Source organism: Electrophorus electricus, chromosome 20 (genome assembly GCF_041902795.1).
Source record: "Electrophorus electricus isolate QZ-2024a chromosome 20, ASM4190279v1, whole genome shotgun sequence".
Classification (NCBI taxonomy): domain Eukaryota; kingdom Metazoa; phylum Chordata; class Actinopteri; order Gymnotiformes; family Gymnotidae; genus Electrophorus; species Electrophorus electricus.
Genome location: NC_137516.1, coordinates 17,852,501 through 17,868,000, shown reverse-complemented (window position 1 = coordinate 17,868,000; position 15,500 = coordinate 17,852,501). Strand labels below are relative to the sequence as shown.

General features: G+C 46.2%; 1 long non-coding RNA gene across 1 annotated transcript; it reads left to right on the top strand.

The window, feature by feature from the left end:
• Nucleotides 1-2,812: 2,812 nt before the first annotated feature.
• LOC113578237 (uncharacterized) lies at nucleotides 2,813-7,320 on the top strand. The gene is made up of 4 exons (XR_003410715.3): nucleotides 2,813-3,302; nucleotides 4,650-5,801; nucleotides 6,119-6,368; nucleotides 6,578-7,320. It is a non-coding gene; the product is annotated as an uncharacterized LOC113578237 (long non-coding RNA).
• Nucleotides 7,321-15,500: the final 8,180 nt, after the last annotated feature.

Genomic DNA, 15,500 nt, shown 5'->3' with positions numbered 1-15,500 from the left:
TTTAACAAGTCCAGGCATGTCCCTTCGAGATCAGCCAGCTAGCAAGAGTTTAAGAGCTCTCGTCTAAAACACAAACAGAGCAAAGCCCTTCAGACCATAAATCACCACTGTTTGTGTATCTGAAGGAGGAATCTTACATCAGTAAATCCACGCAGCTTCTTTTCTGTGGTTTTATTGTGAAAAATGCCCTTAAAAAGTAACAGCTCTTAAAAGACATCCTAAAGACAACTGCAACTATATCACTAATACAAAAAATGTAGGCTGTGGATGGAATGATAACATCATACGAAATACCCTACAGCCGGTCCCACAAGACTGGTACGTGTCTGACCGTACAAGACTATGCCGGTAAAATCGTGGCAGAAATTCTATGTCCGACAACGTGATGTCGTGTGTTTTTAGGGTCAGACTGTACATGCGATTAAAAGAAGATAAGAAGGGCTTGAGAGAACAAAACCGGGCCCACGGCACAAAAGTGGCAACGTTATATTTGGAGAGACCACCCCTCTTTCGACTCGCATGTTTCGTGCTCATGGCCAGTATTTGTGATTGTCTGATGAGTTTCACGTCACCCAATGACATCAACTCGTTGGCGGCTTGTACACGAAGCTGGTGGGGTTCGTCAAACGCTGCGATTTTGAGCTAAATTTGAACACTTCCAGAACTCAATCGTTATCCACTATGTCACTAACGATATGTCAGTCATCAGAGAGTACAACACACTACACGTCCTACACAACCCTTCCTCCGTCACTCCGTGCGTCCCACGTCACACAACCCTTCCTCTGTCACACTGCGCGTCCTATGTCCACCGATCTTAACTCATGACCAAAGATGTTTGTTATGCAATGCACAATTTCATCTACTACAGCAAAATCCCACATTGTGAACCTGGTATAAGAGAAACGAAATTATAGGAGTTAACTCAGAAAATCAGGTTTCATACTGAACTGGAGGATTATGTTACATTATGGATTATAGTCCAGTTAAAAGGCAGGTCACGGCCCTCCTAATACAGGGTCCATGTTTACCGAGTCGCCACATAGGCTGGTACTGTGTACCTGAACGATGTCAGATGCTGGTACGCCTCAGCGACATGCACACCTGTTTACAGATAGCAACGTTCCATTTTTACTGTCTCCAATAAAACGTTCTTTGATTATCAACAGTATGGTTAACAGCCTTTGAGATAATGTTAATATTAAAACAAGCTTGTTGTTGATCAGACTACTGTCGCAGACAGGGCCGTAAAGCTCTCATCGAGACCTAGTCCCAGCACCGCGTGTGCTATAATGACAGGCACAGGAAGCAAAATCAAAGTTTACACACTGCGTGGCCTGTTCATTAGCTGCTGCTACACTGCAGCTGCACCTACTACTACTAGTCCATTTTCAATCACTTGTGTGCACTCAGAGGGCAGCTGGTCATTGATCTCTGCACAGTTGTGCTATGACTCTTTCACCCTCTCTGCTCTGTCTCTTCTGTTCCAGGCAATCTGGTTCAGTACTCTTTCTTTCTTGCTCTTCTTTTAAAGAGTGTATGTCTGAGTCTGCTAAATGCCGTAAATGTGAATGTAAATGTATATAGAAATGCATGTATGTTCACAGTACTGTGATGCTTTGGGAGGGATTTTGGTTGAGAGGAGGTTGGATTTTGGATTTTGTTTGAGGGATTTTGGTGGTCAGAGAGGCTTGGCCAGATGGATGTATAACTTCCAGTTGAAACTTGACTCAGACCATTTCCTGAAGACCTCTGTTTACTTCCTGAACCAATCGGAGCGATCAGATTTAAATGTTTTATTGCGTCTTCGGTGTGTTTACAGTTTTTATATGGATATGATCCTGATACATAAGATCCATGGAACGACTAGGCATAAACAACTTCTATCAACTTATGTTTGCATAAACCATATTTACAAGCACATTTATAGTATAAACATATATAACTGGCTAACATCTGCTCTTTGCTCACAACCAGGTCACTCATGACAAGGTTGACACAGCCTACACACACTACAGCACTCAGGTCCAGCCTGGAGGCTGATTTCAGTGTACAATAACATATCCTGCACAGATGAAGCGTGACAGTGTGTACGGAGGCCTGTTAGCTACAGCTGCAGGGCCGGTAATCACACAGCGTAAATGTTCGTTTTTAGCGACTGACTCATTTTAACCAGCTTCTCCTTGATTAAGGGTAACGAGCCTCTTCCTGGTTGTGGCTAAGAACATCATGGTGCCGGATATAGAGGTTACTGTTGTTGTCTCTACATGAGAGTTTTTACTGAGGGAAAAGGCTGTACAAACACATCCAGTCTTCATCACTGAGTCTTCATCACTAAGTCTTCGCTACTGAGTCTTCATCACTAAGTCTTCATCACTAAGTCTTCGCTACTGAGTCTTCATCACTGAGTCTTCATCACTAAGTCTTCATCACTAAGTCTTCATCACTAAGTCTTCGCTACTGAGTCTTCATCACTGAGTCTTCATCACTAAGTCTTCATCACTAAGTCTTCGCTACTGAGTCTTCATCACTGAGTCTTCATCACTAAGTCTTCATCACTAAGCAACATGATGGCCAACTTGGCATTTCCATGCCCCTGTTATTACACACATGTGTACTATCAGTCTTGCTTCAACAACTCAGGCCAAGATAGGGACTGTAATTAATTAATGGGCATTGAAGGACATTCCATTAGTCGCAAAACAAGACTAAACTCCCAATCCGAACCCTGCGTTTATTATCGTGTCTTATTGTTTGCTCGCTGAGTCAAGCACTGTGCCAGTGCTCACTCTTTTATAGTTAAGAGAATCAGCTGTGCATCTTGGCCCTGCGGGCTAACGCGACTGCTGCCCTAACACTCGCACGATGTAAACGGCAGTGTCAGAGCAACACCCAACAGGTCTGGCCTGGGGGTGACCTCACCTCAGCTGCTGACAGATTTATGATGAGTTGCATTGAAGGTCTCCCTCCAAATCGTGTCTTTTTGCCCCTCCACTGTTAATCTGAACGCTTTTAGGCAGTCCTTATCTGTGCCTTTATAAAGCTGCTCACAGGCCTGTTTTCCTTTTAGGTTTGCAGGGGTAGCGAGTCTCCAGCTGGTACATTAATATAAAGTATTCCAGGAAACTCTGGGCTCTGAAAATATAAATAAAACATATTTTCATCTGTTGCTTTCTGGTGTTGGGTATCAAACCTCGGGAGTGGGTTAGAACGTTAACACAGCTCATGGGTAACTCGGACCTCCTCTCGGTTGCGTGCTGGCTGGTAGCCCCGTTACAGGATTCTCTCTCGAATGCAAGCGGGTGAGTCAGTGTTTTGGTAAAAGCGTCATTAGGAAGAAAGCAGTGGGAGGCAAGTGTGTTTTCTCTTTCAGACTCCTGAATTCTCTTGGCTGTCATGGAGCAGGTCACCATGTGAGACCGTCATCGCTGAGTAACCACGGCGTTGCGGCAGAGGGAGACTGGATACTACAACACACATTAAAATGAAGCCAGCAAACACTGCAAAACACACACAGCAATCTCACACACACACACACACACACACACCAGCTACAGCTACAGTTAGTCATAAGCCATCAATCATTATGCTTCTGTGTCATTCTAGTGTTTATCTATTTGCTGCTTATTGTACTTGTAAAAAGTTGCAGTTATGTTTTATATATAAATGTAGTCATCGGATAATGTGAGTTTTCTTTAACTTGCGGGGGGGGGGGGGGGGGTTTGTTACTTTCCTGTGGCGGAAGCATTAGCTCTCCGCCTCTCACTTAAGGGAGGTTGGGGGATGACTGTGGCAGCGTGGCCTCGAGTTAACGCCTCTGCTTGGAATTATTAGCATCTGCGTCCCTGGGATCGCTTTCTCTGGCCTGAACAGAGTCTGGGCCACAGGTCCATCCTGTGGTTTCTGCACACAAAAGCAGGGATTGTGGGGTGGGCCACAACTTCCTCCAGTCAGTGGGTCTGGCCTGGGGAAGGCCCAGATAAGCAAGGCTTTGTGGGGACTGCCTGCACAGCCCCTGGGAAGCATGTTACACAAACGGTTTATTTACCCCTAAAGGCAGACTTTACATCCAAATAATAAAGACCCTCCATGTTTGTTCATAAAAGGTCTCTGTTTGGAGGCCAGGGGCCATTTGTTAGTTGCTATGAATAGAGAGATTCAGCCATAAGCAGAGTGGGGAAATAGTAAGGACTTTCTACCACTGTCATGGTCAGGAATTGATGCACTGTGATGTCGGGGTACATCAGATTAGCATAATGGCTCTGAGACTCCTGTAGAAGGACCATGACTGTAGCAGGAACACTCAGCAGCCCAGCACTCCCAGTCTCAGCACAGACGTTAAATAACAGGCCAAGTGGGTCTTGGTTCTCCGGGAGTGCACCCACCCTGGTCTGGGAGCATCCGATCCTTGGTCGAGACGCTCCATATCATTTCAAAATTGAGGCTTGACCTTAGTTTTGTTACATTTAGTGTGACTGGCATGTGTGTCTCCAAGGGTCTTAGGAATTTATATATATATATATATATATATATGTGTGTGTGTGTGTGTGCGTGTGTGTGTATATATTTCTGTGAAATTACTGCATTTGGTTACTGATGTAAAAGCACCAATCATGCTTGCTAATTGTCCATATTTTTCCTCTCCACAGACAGAAAACAGATACCGCCTTCCAACCAGGTGCTGCAGTGTGGTGAGATATTCCAGACCATGAATAAACACTCCATCTTCCTGCATACCAGGCTGGCCTCGTACCCAAACTGTGCATTACTGATTATATTTAAGATGTCGCCTGACTTCTGCACCATGTGGAGTGGAACCAGGACACACTTGGGCTAGACACCAAATCCACGCCTTCAGTAGGGACGGAACTGCTTCCTTCAGCTTTCTCCCACCATAAATCGAGTAATAAGCAATGATCGTGAGGCATTCCAGAGCTTCAGATGCGGGGGAATTCCAAGACCATTCCATTTTGAGCATTCCAGCACTTTGGATCCCAGAGGAGTGACTCCGGAACAGAAGCAGCCGGGCCGAGTCTGTTCCTGCCATCTGACTGATTAATGGGTCTCCTGCGTGCCGAAACATATGAAGCACAGTCATGATGGCTCTCAAGCACAGAATTGGTTAGATATGTCGTGCAAGCTAAAAGAAACTTTGTTCTCGTGCCCATGATTCATGAAAGAAAGCTGGAATTGCTTGAAACCTCCTTTGATACAGAAAATCCCATTTGCCAGCCCGTTCATAGGATTTCATGTATCAGTAGAACTGACCTTTTTATAACACTTTACTTGGAGCCTGTGTACTGGATACATTGTCCTGATAGCACATTACTTTTCCATTTTAAACCACTGCCTCAGTGATCACAGAAGTACTGTTTACTAATATTTAGGAAATTGCGACTTGACTAAAAAAGCAAGGTGTCTCCATGATTTACTGATCAGAAGTTTCCTGACAACGTCATCGCAGTGTGAAAATATTCAATGGCGCATCTGTTGTTCATAAAACCCACCTACACTCCACACAACTAGCCTCGCAAAAGCCGTTGGCTACAGCTTTTCGAACATATGCTACCATTCCCTAGAAGATGTGGGAGTTCTTTGTTCGGTTCATTCCACGGGTTTTTTCAGACAAGACTTTCACAAGAGTAGGAGGTTCACTTCTGGAGACACGACGCAGTCACCGTGCTCTGCGTGACAGTCTGGCACTCTCCAGACATCACTCACTCCACCCAGGAGTCAGACGTGAAGTGGGGAGAGAGAGATTGTGTGGGCAGAGGTCTCATACCTCATGGGTGGTGTCAGAGGTAACCCCTCATTTACTGCTGGGTTTGTGGGTGCTTGTTTGTGTGGAAAGTTATAGATTTTGAAAGAAAGAAAGCAGGACTATTCCGTGATCTTTTAAATGACATTGCCTGTAATTAATTCTTAACATTACTTACTGCTGTAAAACTTATTTACTGTGGAATGTATTTCTGTGGAATATAACATGGCTGCCGGGGCTGCCCCAGGATGCCTTGCACCCCGCACTCAGTAACCATGACAACACACTCTTCCTTTTCAGACAGGGACGTGAATCAGTTCTTGGGGAATTTACTGGTTTGTTGATTTTTCCCCCTCACAGGTGGCGCACGGTTAGTCCTCCAAGTCCTTCCGCCGTTACCGTGGGAGGCTGCCAGTCATCCTTGTGTTGTAATATTCTCCCCTTCAAACTGTCACTCCTGCAAGTGTGCTGACAGATGCCAAATAAAGACTGTGTTGTGGTTTCAGATATTTTCCCCAACAGCAACAGATAGTGGAGTTGCGCACGCAGAAGCTACTTTGATCAATATTTCCTGCATATTTAACTCCTCCTGCCTACCAGTGTGTGGAAGGTCAGATTCATACTTTCATTTTCTACTCTCTCTCTGTTTCTCTCTCTCTCTCTCTCTCTCTCTCTCTCTCTCTCTAACTCTCTCTATATATATCTCTCTCGCTCTCTCTCTATGTGAATTTTAAGGTCCATGTGTGGTTCCTCTAAATGTTCAATGTACAGAAGGTAACTGCATCTCATTAATGATGTTAGCCACTTAATGTCTTACAGACCATTGCTCAGTCGGGCACTAAGAGGCCCTTTCTAACCGGCGTTCTACTCCCGAGGGGTGTGTCCTGTGGTGTTGCCGAGAGAGGGGAAAAACATAAGAGCATAGAATAGAAGACAGGGAGGAATGTGTGTCTCCAGCCCTCCAGTGACAGCCGTCCTGCAGCTGACCTTCAACAGCAGATGAATGCGCAGATAGACAGGGCGCCCTGCAGACAGCAGCCCGTAGCACAGCGGCGGAGGATAGAGGATGGCCTGCACCTCTACCCGACGCTTGTCTCCATTGGCGTGTGTCTGCAGAGTCTGCAAAACACCAACCCTCTACGAGGGGATGCCAAAGGACATTTCGTAGAAGTTTCACTCTGTTGCAATGGGGAAACCACCAAAGTTCTTTACTTCGGTTAAACTGCTGATCAACAACTGGTGGAGTGGAAGTGAAAGCAATCCAAACTTCTGCTCAAGTGAAATTATGAAGGAGCTTTATCTTCAACTGAACTGAGTACTAAAAGTCAAAGCATCCGTGGTCTTTGTGCCTTGCAGTTCAATAATTTAGCAACTATTCTTTGATTCATGGCTCACACTGACTACACATTTATGTAAGTCAAGCTGCTGAGTTGATCTAATCTTTTTGCAAAAAAAATGTAAAAACATACTTTTGAATTGTCACAACAAAATTAAAGTCAGTATGTATACTTGTGTACTTGTATACTTTTACTCTGATTGCTCTTCTAGTAAACACATGAAAACCTTTGGAAAATTGTGTAACCAGTCTTTTTAAATAAGTTCACACGCTGAAGTAGTTTTATGGATCTATAACTGTGAGCTTTTGAACTGTTGTCAATGGTGCGGAATTGTGTATGAGGGAAGTTTTTATGGTTGACAGATATGGCTGGAATTCACAACGTTATCTCTCTGTTCATGCTGTCTTACTCAGACATGTTTTGACTGCTACGTTTTGGCCCACACTGCTGGCTACGTCCCCACCTGTCTCAAACGGGTCTTATTGTCTCGGTTCTCAAAAAACTGCTTATTTTTGTTTTCACAAGTCTGCACAAACAAAATATATGTAGAATTGTTTTCTCCTTTAACCACAGTGGTCGAGATGAGCGAACTGCGGTTTGCTGCAACATGTTTGTGAGCGTGTGCGCGTGTGTGTATGTGGGAGGGCGGTGATGGGCCCTCCAGATCTAGGCCTTGGTTAATCTCAGCCTTGTGAAGTGAGACAATAAAGTGAGGATATCTGTCAGGCAGAGGTTTGCATACCTCTGAGCAGCTCAAGGGAAAACCACAAAAATGTAAAAAAAAAAAAAAAAAAAGCCAGGAGAAAAACTTTGAAGTAAGAAAAAGGTTCAGAGTTCTGAAGGCAGCCTGGGATCTTGGCAGGCCGCAGAACTCCCACAGAGCTGGAACGACACTCCATGAGCGCTCCACGACTCTTAGGATACAGATATCTGTCATATGTATATGCCGTACTGAGGACGCAGAATGTGTAGAAGTAAATCATGACTTACTCACGTCCACTGTCTCTCGGCATCTGACTGCCGTGCCAGGGTGTGACCAGGAAAAGAAACCTGGAAACTGCACTGGCTCAGGCATTACGCTGACAGATGAAGCACGTCTGGGTGCCATGCGATTGATGCGCTGACCCAAGCCCTTCTCTTATCAGGGGAGACTTTGCCCACCGGAACAGGAGTGGAGCTTACTGTCGGTTTGTCTCTGTTCGTCTGCCAGCATGACCCCAAATGCCTGCCAGCAAGTAATCGCTGGATGCAGCTTCTGACAGAGAGAGAGAGAGAGAGAGGTTGAGAAAGACAGCGAGGCAGAGTGAGAGAGAAAAAGAGAGGTCCTTATTGAGTTTCCAGTCACATATTACGACCTCAGCTGCCTCTCCCTCTCTCCCTCTCTCTTCCTCTCTGCCTCCTCCCTCTCTCTCTTTCTCATGCCCTACTGCTAACCCTATCTCCTCTGTTGGAGTAATGTCCATACCAGGCGTTCTGCAGAGTGGAGCAAGTTCCAGACCCGGGGGGAGGTTGTTTGGGGAGAAGGAGCACCGCTATGCCGGAATGCCGTGGCTCCACCCCCACCCAGGTGTTGCTCCACTGTTGCTATGCCGCTGCTCTCCCCTCTCCGTCGGTCAGCTAGGCGGCCTGGTCTTTCAAAGGGGCAAGGCAGCGTCCCCTGGTGGGCGTGCACAGCTGGAGGTGGCAGGGGGTAAGTGTCAGGCCGTGAGATCTGCCACCACGGGTGGGTGAGAGTGTTTTCCTAAATGGTGTCTCTGCTGACTTTATAGCACCCAGGCGTGAGATGGCGCACGCTCAGTCAGAGATCCTCCACAATACCAGAGTGAAATAATACACCGCAGGGGACTTTTAAACACACAGCTGACACCTCTGCAAATACCAGTCTTCATGTAGCAGCTCATAAAGTACCTAAGTGTGTGTGTGTGTGTGTGTGTGTGTGTGTGTGTGTCTGTGTGTGTGTGTGTGTGTCTGTGTGAGTGTGTCTGTGTGTGTGTTTACACAGAAAGGGTACAGAATCTATGTCTCACTTTGATCTAAATTCCCGATATGATGATTTACAAACATGTCAAACAACAGATATATTTGGAATAGCTGTTAACAACATCATGTATCAGATATTCTTAAACTGTTGATAGCCAATAAAAAAAAAAATGCTGGTAACGCTCCACAACACATAGTTTTCAATGTACCATCCGAATTTGGATTTGTTTATGTTAGAGTATTTTGCAATGTAATGTCATTTAATATGATATTGTCATGTAATGTAATAATGATATTATTGCTATATCATATGTCTGTTGGCAAAGGAATACATCAAATAAACTTGTAAACCTAGGTTGTGCACTTTAAACCCCTTTCCACAGTGGTATTTCTGAGTATCATAACCATCGTCATATCCGGTCTTCTTTTTGCTCACCAACCCAGCAGCAAACTCTGCACTTTTACAGAGAGCCTCGGAGAAATTGCCGTGATCATCGCTGTGAAATTGCCTGTGATGGCAGACATCTAGCATTTTAAATTAAGTAGTGAGTTATTAATTTATTTTTTATTTATTGCTAAACAATTTATATAGACTGAATTTTATTTTTATCCAGGAGCCAGAGTGAAATAGGCCTCTAATCTGAGAAGGGACCTCAACACTGTCAGGGGTGAAGCCTAGCCTACATGACTAAACGCAGTCCCATTCAAGTGACCCATGACCTTTACCATCTGTGGATGTGACTAGCAGTGAACCACGTCATGTTTTGTCTTTAGTGTGCAGCATTAGGAAGTGAGTGGATCAAGGATCCATTTGCCAGTTTAAGGACAGCAGTAGCAAAGTTGCAATGTTGACAGCCATAAGACACACGCATGCAGTGGTTGGAGAGTGAGAGTCAGCACACACAGACATGCACACCAACACAGCATGTAGTGTGAGGAGCCCAGGATTTTGGTCACCACACAACCCAAGGGGCCAGTACTTGTACACAGAGTCCACAGTACAGGTAGACACACAGTGGAGACAGATACAGTGGAGGTAGAGACACAGTGGAGACAGACACAGTAGAGGCAGACAGAGTGGAGGCAGAGACAGTGGAGACAGACACAGTACAGGCAGACAGAGTGGAGGCAGAGACACAGTAGAGGCAGACACAGTAGAGGTAGAGATAGTGGAGATACACAATAGAGGCAGACAGAGTGCAGGCAAAGACACAGTAGAAGCAGACAGAGTGAAGGCAGAGACAGTGGAGACAGGCAGAGTGGAGGCAGAGACACAGTAGAGGCAGACAGAGTGGAGGTGGAGACAGACACAGTAAAGGCAGACAGAGTGGAGGTGGAGACAGACACAGTAGAGGCAGACAGAGTGGAGGCAGAGACACAGTAGAGGCAGACAGAGTAGAGTCAGACAGAATTGTGGCAGAGGTACACTAGAAGCAGAAGAGCTGAACACACTGCCCTCCCTTAAGTCCATTTAATTAAGGGATTAAAGCACAGTAGTGATGACCTGGCTGTACCAGGAATAAACCTCCACAACCGTGTGGCTTCCTGGCACAGTGCTATGAGACAAAAGGAGAACGATCACTTAAATGTCCCTCCACAGACAGAATGACCTGTAAACGTTATCAGTGAGGTTTCAGTCAGCACTGAGATTCCTGTTTTGATGGTGGCCATTTTTCTGGTTGTTGAAAATGGAGAATTTGCAAAGCACAGGTACACACACACACATATACGCAAACATACACACACACTCAAACACATGCACACACACAGACACACACACTTGCACACACTCACACACACACACACACACACACACACACACACACACATGCATATTTACGTCAGGACCTAAACATTTTGAGGTACACAGTGAGTGCCTGCCTCTTCTCTGTGGACTAAAATGATCAGCGCTATTCTCTAAAGCAGGGTGGCAGTTTTAAGGGGGTTTAATGTAGGCGTGTGAGGCGAGGCCCGTGCCATCTGAGACTGTAAAAGATGGCTTCAGCAGAGAGATACATCAAACACTCCGAGGACTTGGGTAGCTCGGTGGAGGATGTTTTATTCAGTCACTTCACAGTTCAGGCAGGAGGAGGCACAGCCATGACTGAAACCCCACATACGTAATTGAGGATGGCTGGTTTTAGCTCGAAGGAACCACCATCCTCCCACTGTAGTTCTCAATTACTGTCCTCATGATGTGATTCTCTTTACACAACCACGACTGTGAAGGTTCACGTACATGTGTGAAGATCAGAGATCTTCCAAGCATTTTGAACACCGGCAGTTTCTTCAGAGTTTTTTGAAGGGACTCAAAAACCTCAGGAACGCCTGTCAGTGTGACGTGGTGCCTTTGTGTAGGCACGGTCTTACAGATATAGACACATCTGCTACTGAGCACACACACCACCGGATAATCTAAAGACATCTTCTTTAGAATACTGGGGGCTAAAAACGTTTTGTCCTCTAATAAATGCTGTCTGTCCAGTGCCATCTGGTGAGAGCAGCCTTGAGAGGTTATTTGAGAGAGTGGGGGTAGTTTGTGTCATTCTGATTTTCAAAGCAGAGTAATTATGTCTTGAGAAAGTGCGCACATGCTATGAATACTTAAGCGTGTGAGGTAGGACTGGTGCAATTCTGAAAGATAAACGGAAACACTTCTAGCTCTTGAATCACTGCTAATTAATGACGTCCTGTCAGGGGAAGTTCAGAACTGGAATTGCGTCTATTCCTTCCATAAAGGGCTTTGCCTACGCAATGATCTGAGTAAGGAGATATTCCATCTACACTATGAATGAATTCAGTCCTGTGGCATACCTCTTGAATTGACTCATACATGGACTTCCATTAGTGCCATAACAAATGAACGGTACCGAAGGAATCACAGAAATAGAACCTCTCCAATAAGACGGCTTGATTTTGGGATTCATTTGTGACATGCTCTCTAAAGCTGTGGTTCCACCGTACACAGGTTGACAAATCCATCAGGACTCGGAGCAGCCTTCGTTCCGACATCAAACAAGGCTTGTCGGTGTAATCCATTAAGGACCAAACATCCCTCCTCCTAGACCGGCCGGATCGATGAGCAGCGGGCAGGAGATCGATGGTGTCTCTGGAGAGTGGCGTCACTTCTCTTTGTCTGAGGAGCGATCTTCGGGGAGGGGAAGCCAGTCCCACATCACCTCACCTCCGGCTCCACACATCCTCTGTTAACTCTGTTTTATGTTCTCCCACTTGTCCTTTCTCAAGGCAGGGTATTTAGATTCGTTCGTTCGTTCGTTCGCTCATTTGTTAGTTCGTTCAAGGCAGGGTATTTAGATTTGCTCGTTCGTTTGTTCGTTCGTTAGTTAGTTTGCTCGTTCATATGTTCAGAGGCTCTGTAAGTGAAGAGGTCTCTTAATACACACTTGACACACTTTACACAGGCTGAACTGAATGACACGCCTGTCGTAGACTAACACACACACACACACACACACACACACACACACACATGCATGCACGCACACACACACATTAGCACCACTAATGTTGACCATGTGGGAATCAGGGAGGGAAGAGCAGCTGAACTGATTTTACTCTGAAATATTACGAACTCTGTAGTTATTATCACATACCCATCTAACCAGTCATGCAAGGCATACATGAATGAGGTGCCTGAATTTTTAAGATTTATTCCTGGTGCATCTTACAGCCAGTTTATCAGACATTCCTAACAAGCAAAAAGACCGATTGTGAGTTGAATGGATGTAACATTTACTACAGACATGAACCAATAACAGCACCCTTACCATCTCTCCTCTATTAGACACGTTCATTAATTAAGTTTGAGTGACAGATTGGCAGGGGGTGTAATTGCAATTAGACTCAACTGACCTCATTTCCATTGGAGGAAGTGGCAGAGAACTACTTTAATGTCCAATTTACCCTTTAATGACACTCTGTCTCACACACACACACACACACACACACACACACACACACACACACACACATACACAGCAGCCTCTGTCCTGGTGATTGTGAATGGCTCCAGCTGTTGTAATGATCATGGCCCAGAGAAGTGCACTGGAGCGAGAAGTTACAGGCAGCGAGGGCCAGAAGAGCCACTGAGAATCAGAGCCCTCGCAGTCTGAAAGGAGGCTTGACAAAGCAGGACAGGGAGAGAAAAATAAAATAAACTCAAACTAATATCAGCCAGACAGCTGCAGTTACACACACACACACACACACACACACACACGCGCGCGCGCTCACGCATGCACGCACAAACTCACAAACAGGCATAGCAATGCACAATAATATCATCTCAACCAGCCGTGTGTGTCATATACAGTAACTTCAGAGCTGGGCTTCCTTACACAACAGCTAAGTGTGTAGGGCAGCCTGGAGCAAGTGAATGTTTCTCCAGAGAGGAGAGGAGAGGAGGAGAGAGGAGGAATGTTCCTCCAGACAGGAGAGGAGAGGACAAGAGAGGAGGAATGTTCCTCCAGAGAGGTGAGGAGAGGAGGAGAGAGGAGGAATGTTCCTCCAGAGAGGAGAGGAGAGGATGAGAGAGGAGGAATGTTCCTCCAGAGAGGAATACTATAGCCATAATACTATAGGAATTAAAACACAATATAAAATGCTACACACACAGAAATATATTTTAATTACAGTGACAAAAATAATTGTAGACTCTGTAAAATTAAACACCAGATGTAGCACGTTCCCGGTGTGCAATCCACAAAACAAATGACAAAAAAAACCAAAAAACAATTGCAGTCAAAACACGGAAAACCGTCAGAAAGGAAACAAGCTCCCAAACATAGGAACCTCCCCCAACCTCTCCTGCCAAAAAACAGCTCTCAAACATAGCAACCCTCACTAAAAAAAAAAAAACAGTTCATGGAAAATAAAATGCTATGGAAACGTAGGCTCAGCACTGCACAGTAGAAGACCCTGTGAAAAACAGGCAAAATAAGGAAGTAGTTCCTATGACAAGGAAGTACTTTATTTGACAGGGGCAGTTCCAGTGATCAGGCTGGGGAGGTTGAACCAAGTAGGTATTTCCAAAAGAGCAGGATAGGTGTGTATTCCCAGGACAAGCACACCAGGTATTCCCGGGAGTGGCTCAGATAAGCTTCTCACAATCAAGGTGCATACTCTGGGGCACACACATGTGAGGACGGTGGTTCAAGGCTTCTGGTGCTTCCAGCTACATGTGGCACATCTAGAAAGAACTACCATAAACAACCGCAGTGCTCAGAGACGCTATTCACGCACCTCTCTTCTGCATTGTTCAGCCCAGGATTCATGCTTTATCGGCGGTGAGTTTCAGCAGCACCGTGTACAAGAGGAGGCGTCGTGACCCCAACGGCAGCTGTGTGTGTTTAGTATTCATGCGTCCTCTGATGGGACCTGCTTTGAAAACGGGTGTATGTTGTGTTTACATGGTGGTCCCCGCGTTAAAGGCAGCAGTGGCGTGGGCAGCGTACACCCGGGTCGCCCCTTTGTGGCGTGGCTGGGCAGCTTTTGTGCACGCTTGGAGGGGGGAGGGAGCAGACGCCCACTCGCGCTGCTGTCGTCTGGAGGTCTGGGGACGAGCCAGGGGTCTAACCCCCATCTGCTGCAGTGACGGCGGGGCTGCATGACCCCAAGTCTGCCCCCCCCCCCGAGGGAAAGGGTCCGGGCGGGGCTTCCTGCACAATGGAGAGTCTGCTGGACTGTCACTCAGAGCGGGGGGCCCCGGGAAGACCACCTCCCACCCTATTCACTCTGCTAAATGCAATTATTCAAATCCACCAGGCAGGCGGACGCGTGCGTCTGTGCACCTGTCTTGGTGAGACCTCGGGCCAGCCCGGGAGCCCAGCGGCGCTTGACCTCGTCTTTGTGTGCTTATGTGGCCATGCGTGCAGCTCTCTCGGCCCGAAGGACGAAGGGCGGCCCAACTGCCCCAGCCCAACTGCTCGTTGGCAGCTCATCTTCCCTGAGAGTGTTCACTCTCCACGAGCGCTTGCTACATCCACTCGTGCTGCATGTGCCGTGGGGGGGGGGGGAGGTGTTTCTCATGACCCAGAAGTGCCTGCTCCTTCACTAAACCGTCTGCAATATGAAACGTGTGACACAACAAGAAGGAGACAACAGAGATTCTCCTTCCATATCTCATGTCTCATCACAATGACATCAGAAACACATCATCGCTGTTGCTCGAATCTGATGTTCTTGTCACAAGCCTAAAATGAGGGAAATGAGAGAGTGCTGGCAAGGTCCTGCAGAGCTGCTGGTGGTTGTGGGTAAACAGAGTGTGTGGCAGACCGAGTGAGTTTCACCATGTGGTACCGCCACAGTTGTGACTGGGATTTCTGGCTAAAAGTGACTCAGCGTGTATATGTATGAATATGCGTTTAAGTGTGCACGTGCGTGTGTATGTCTGAACGTGTGAGTTT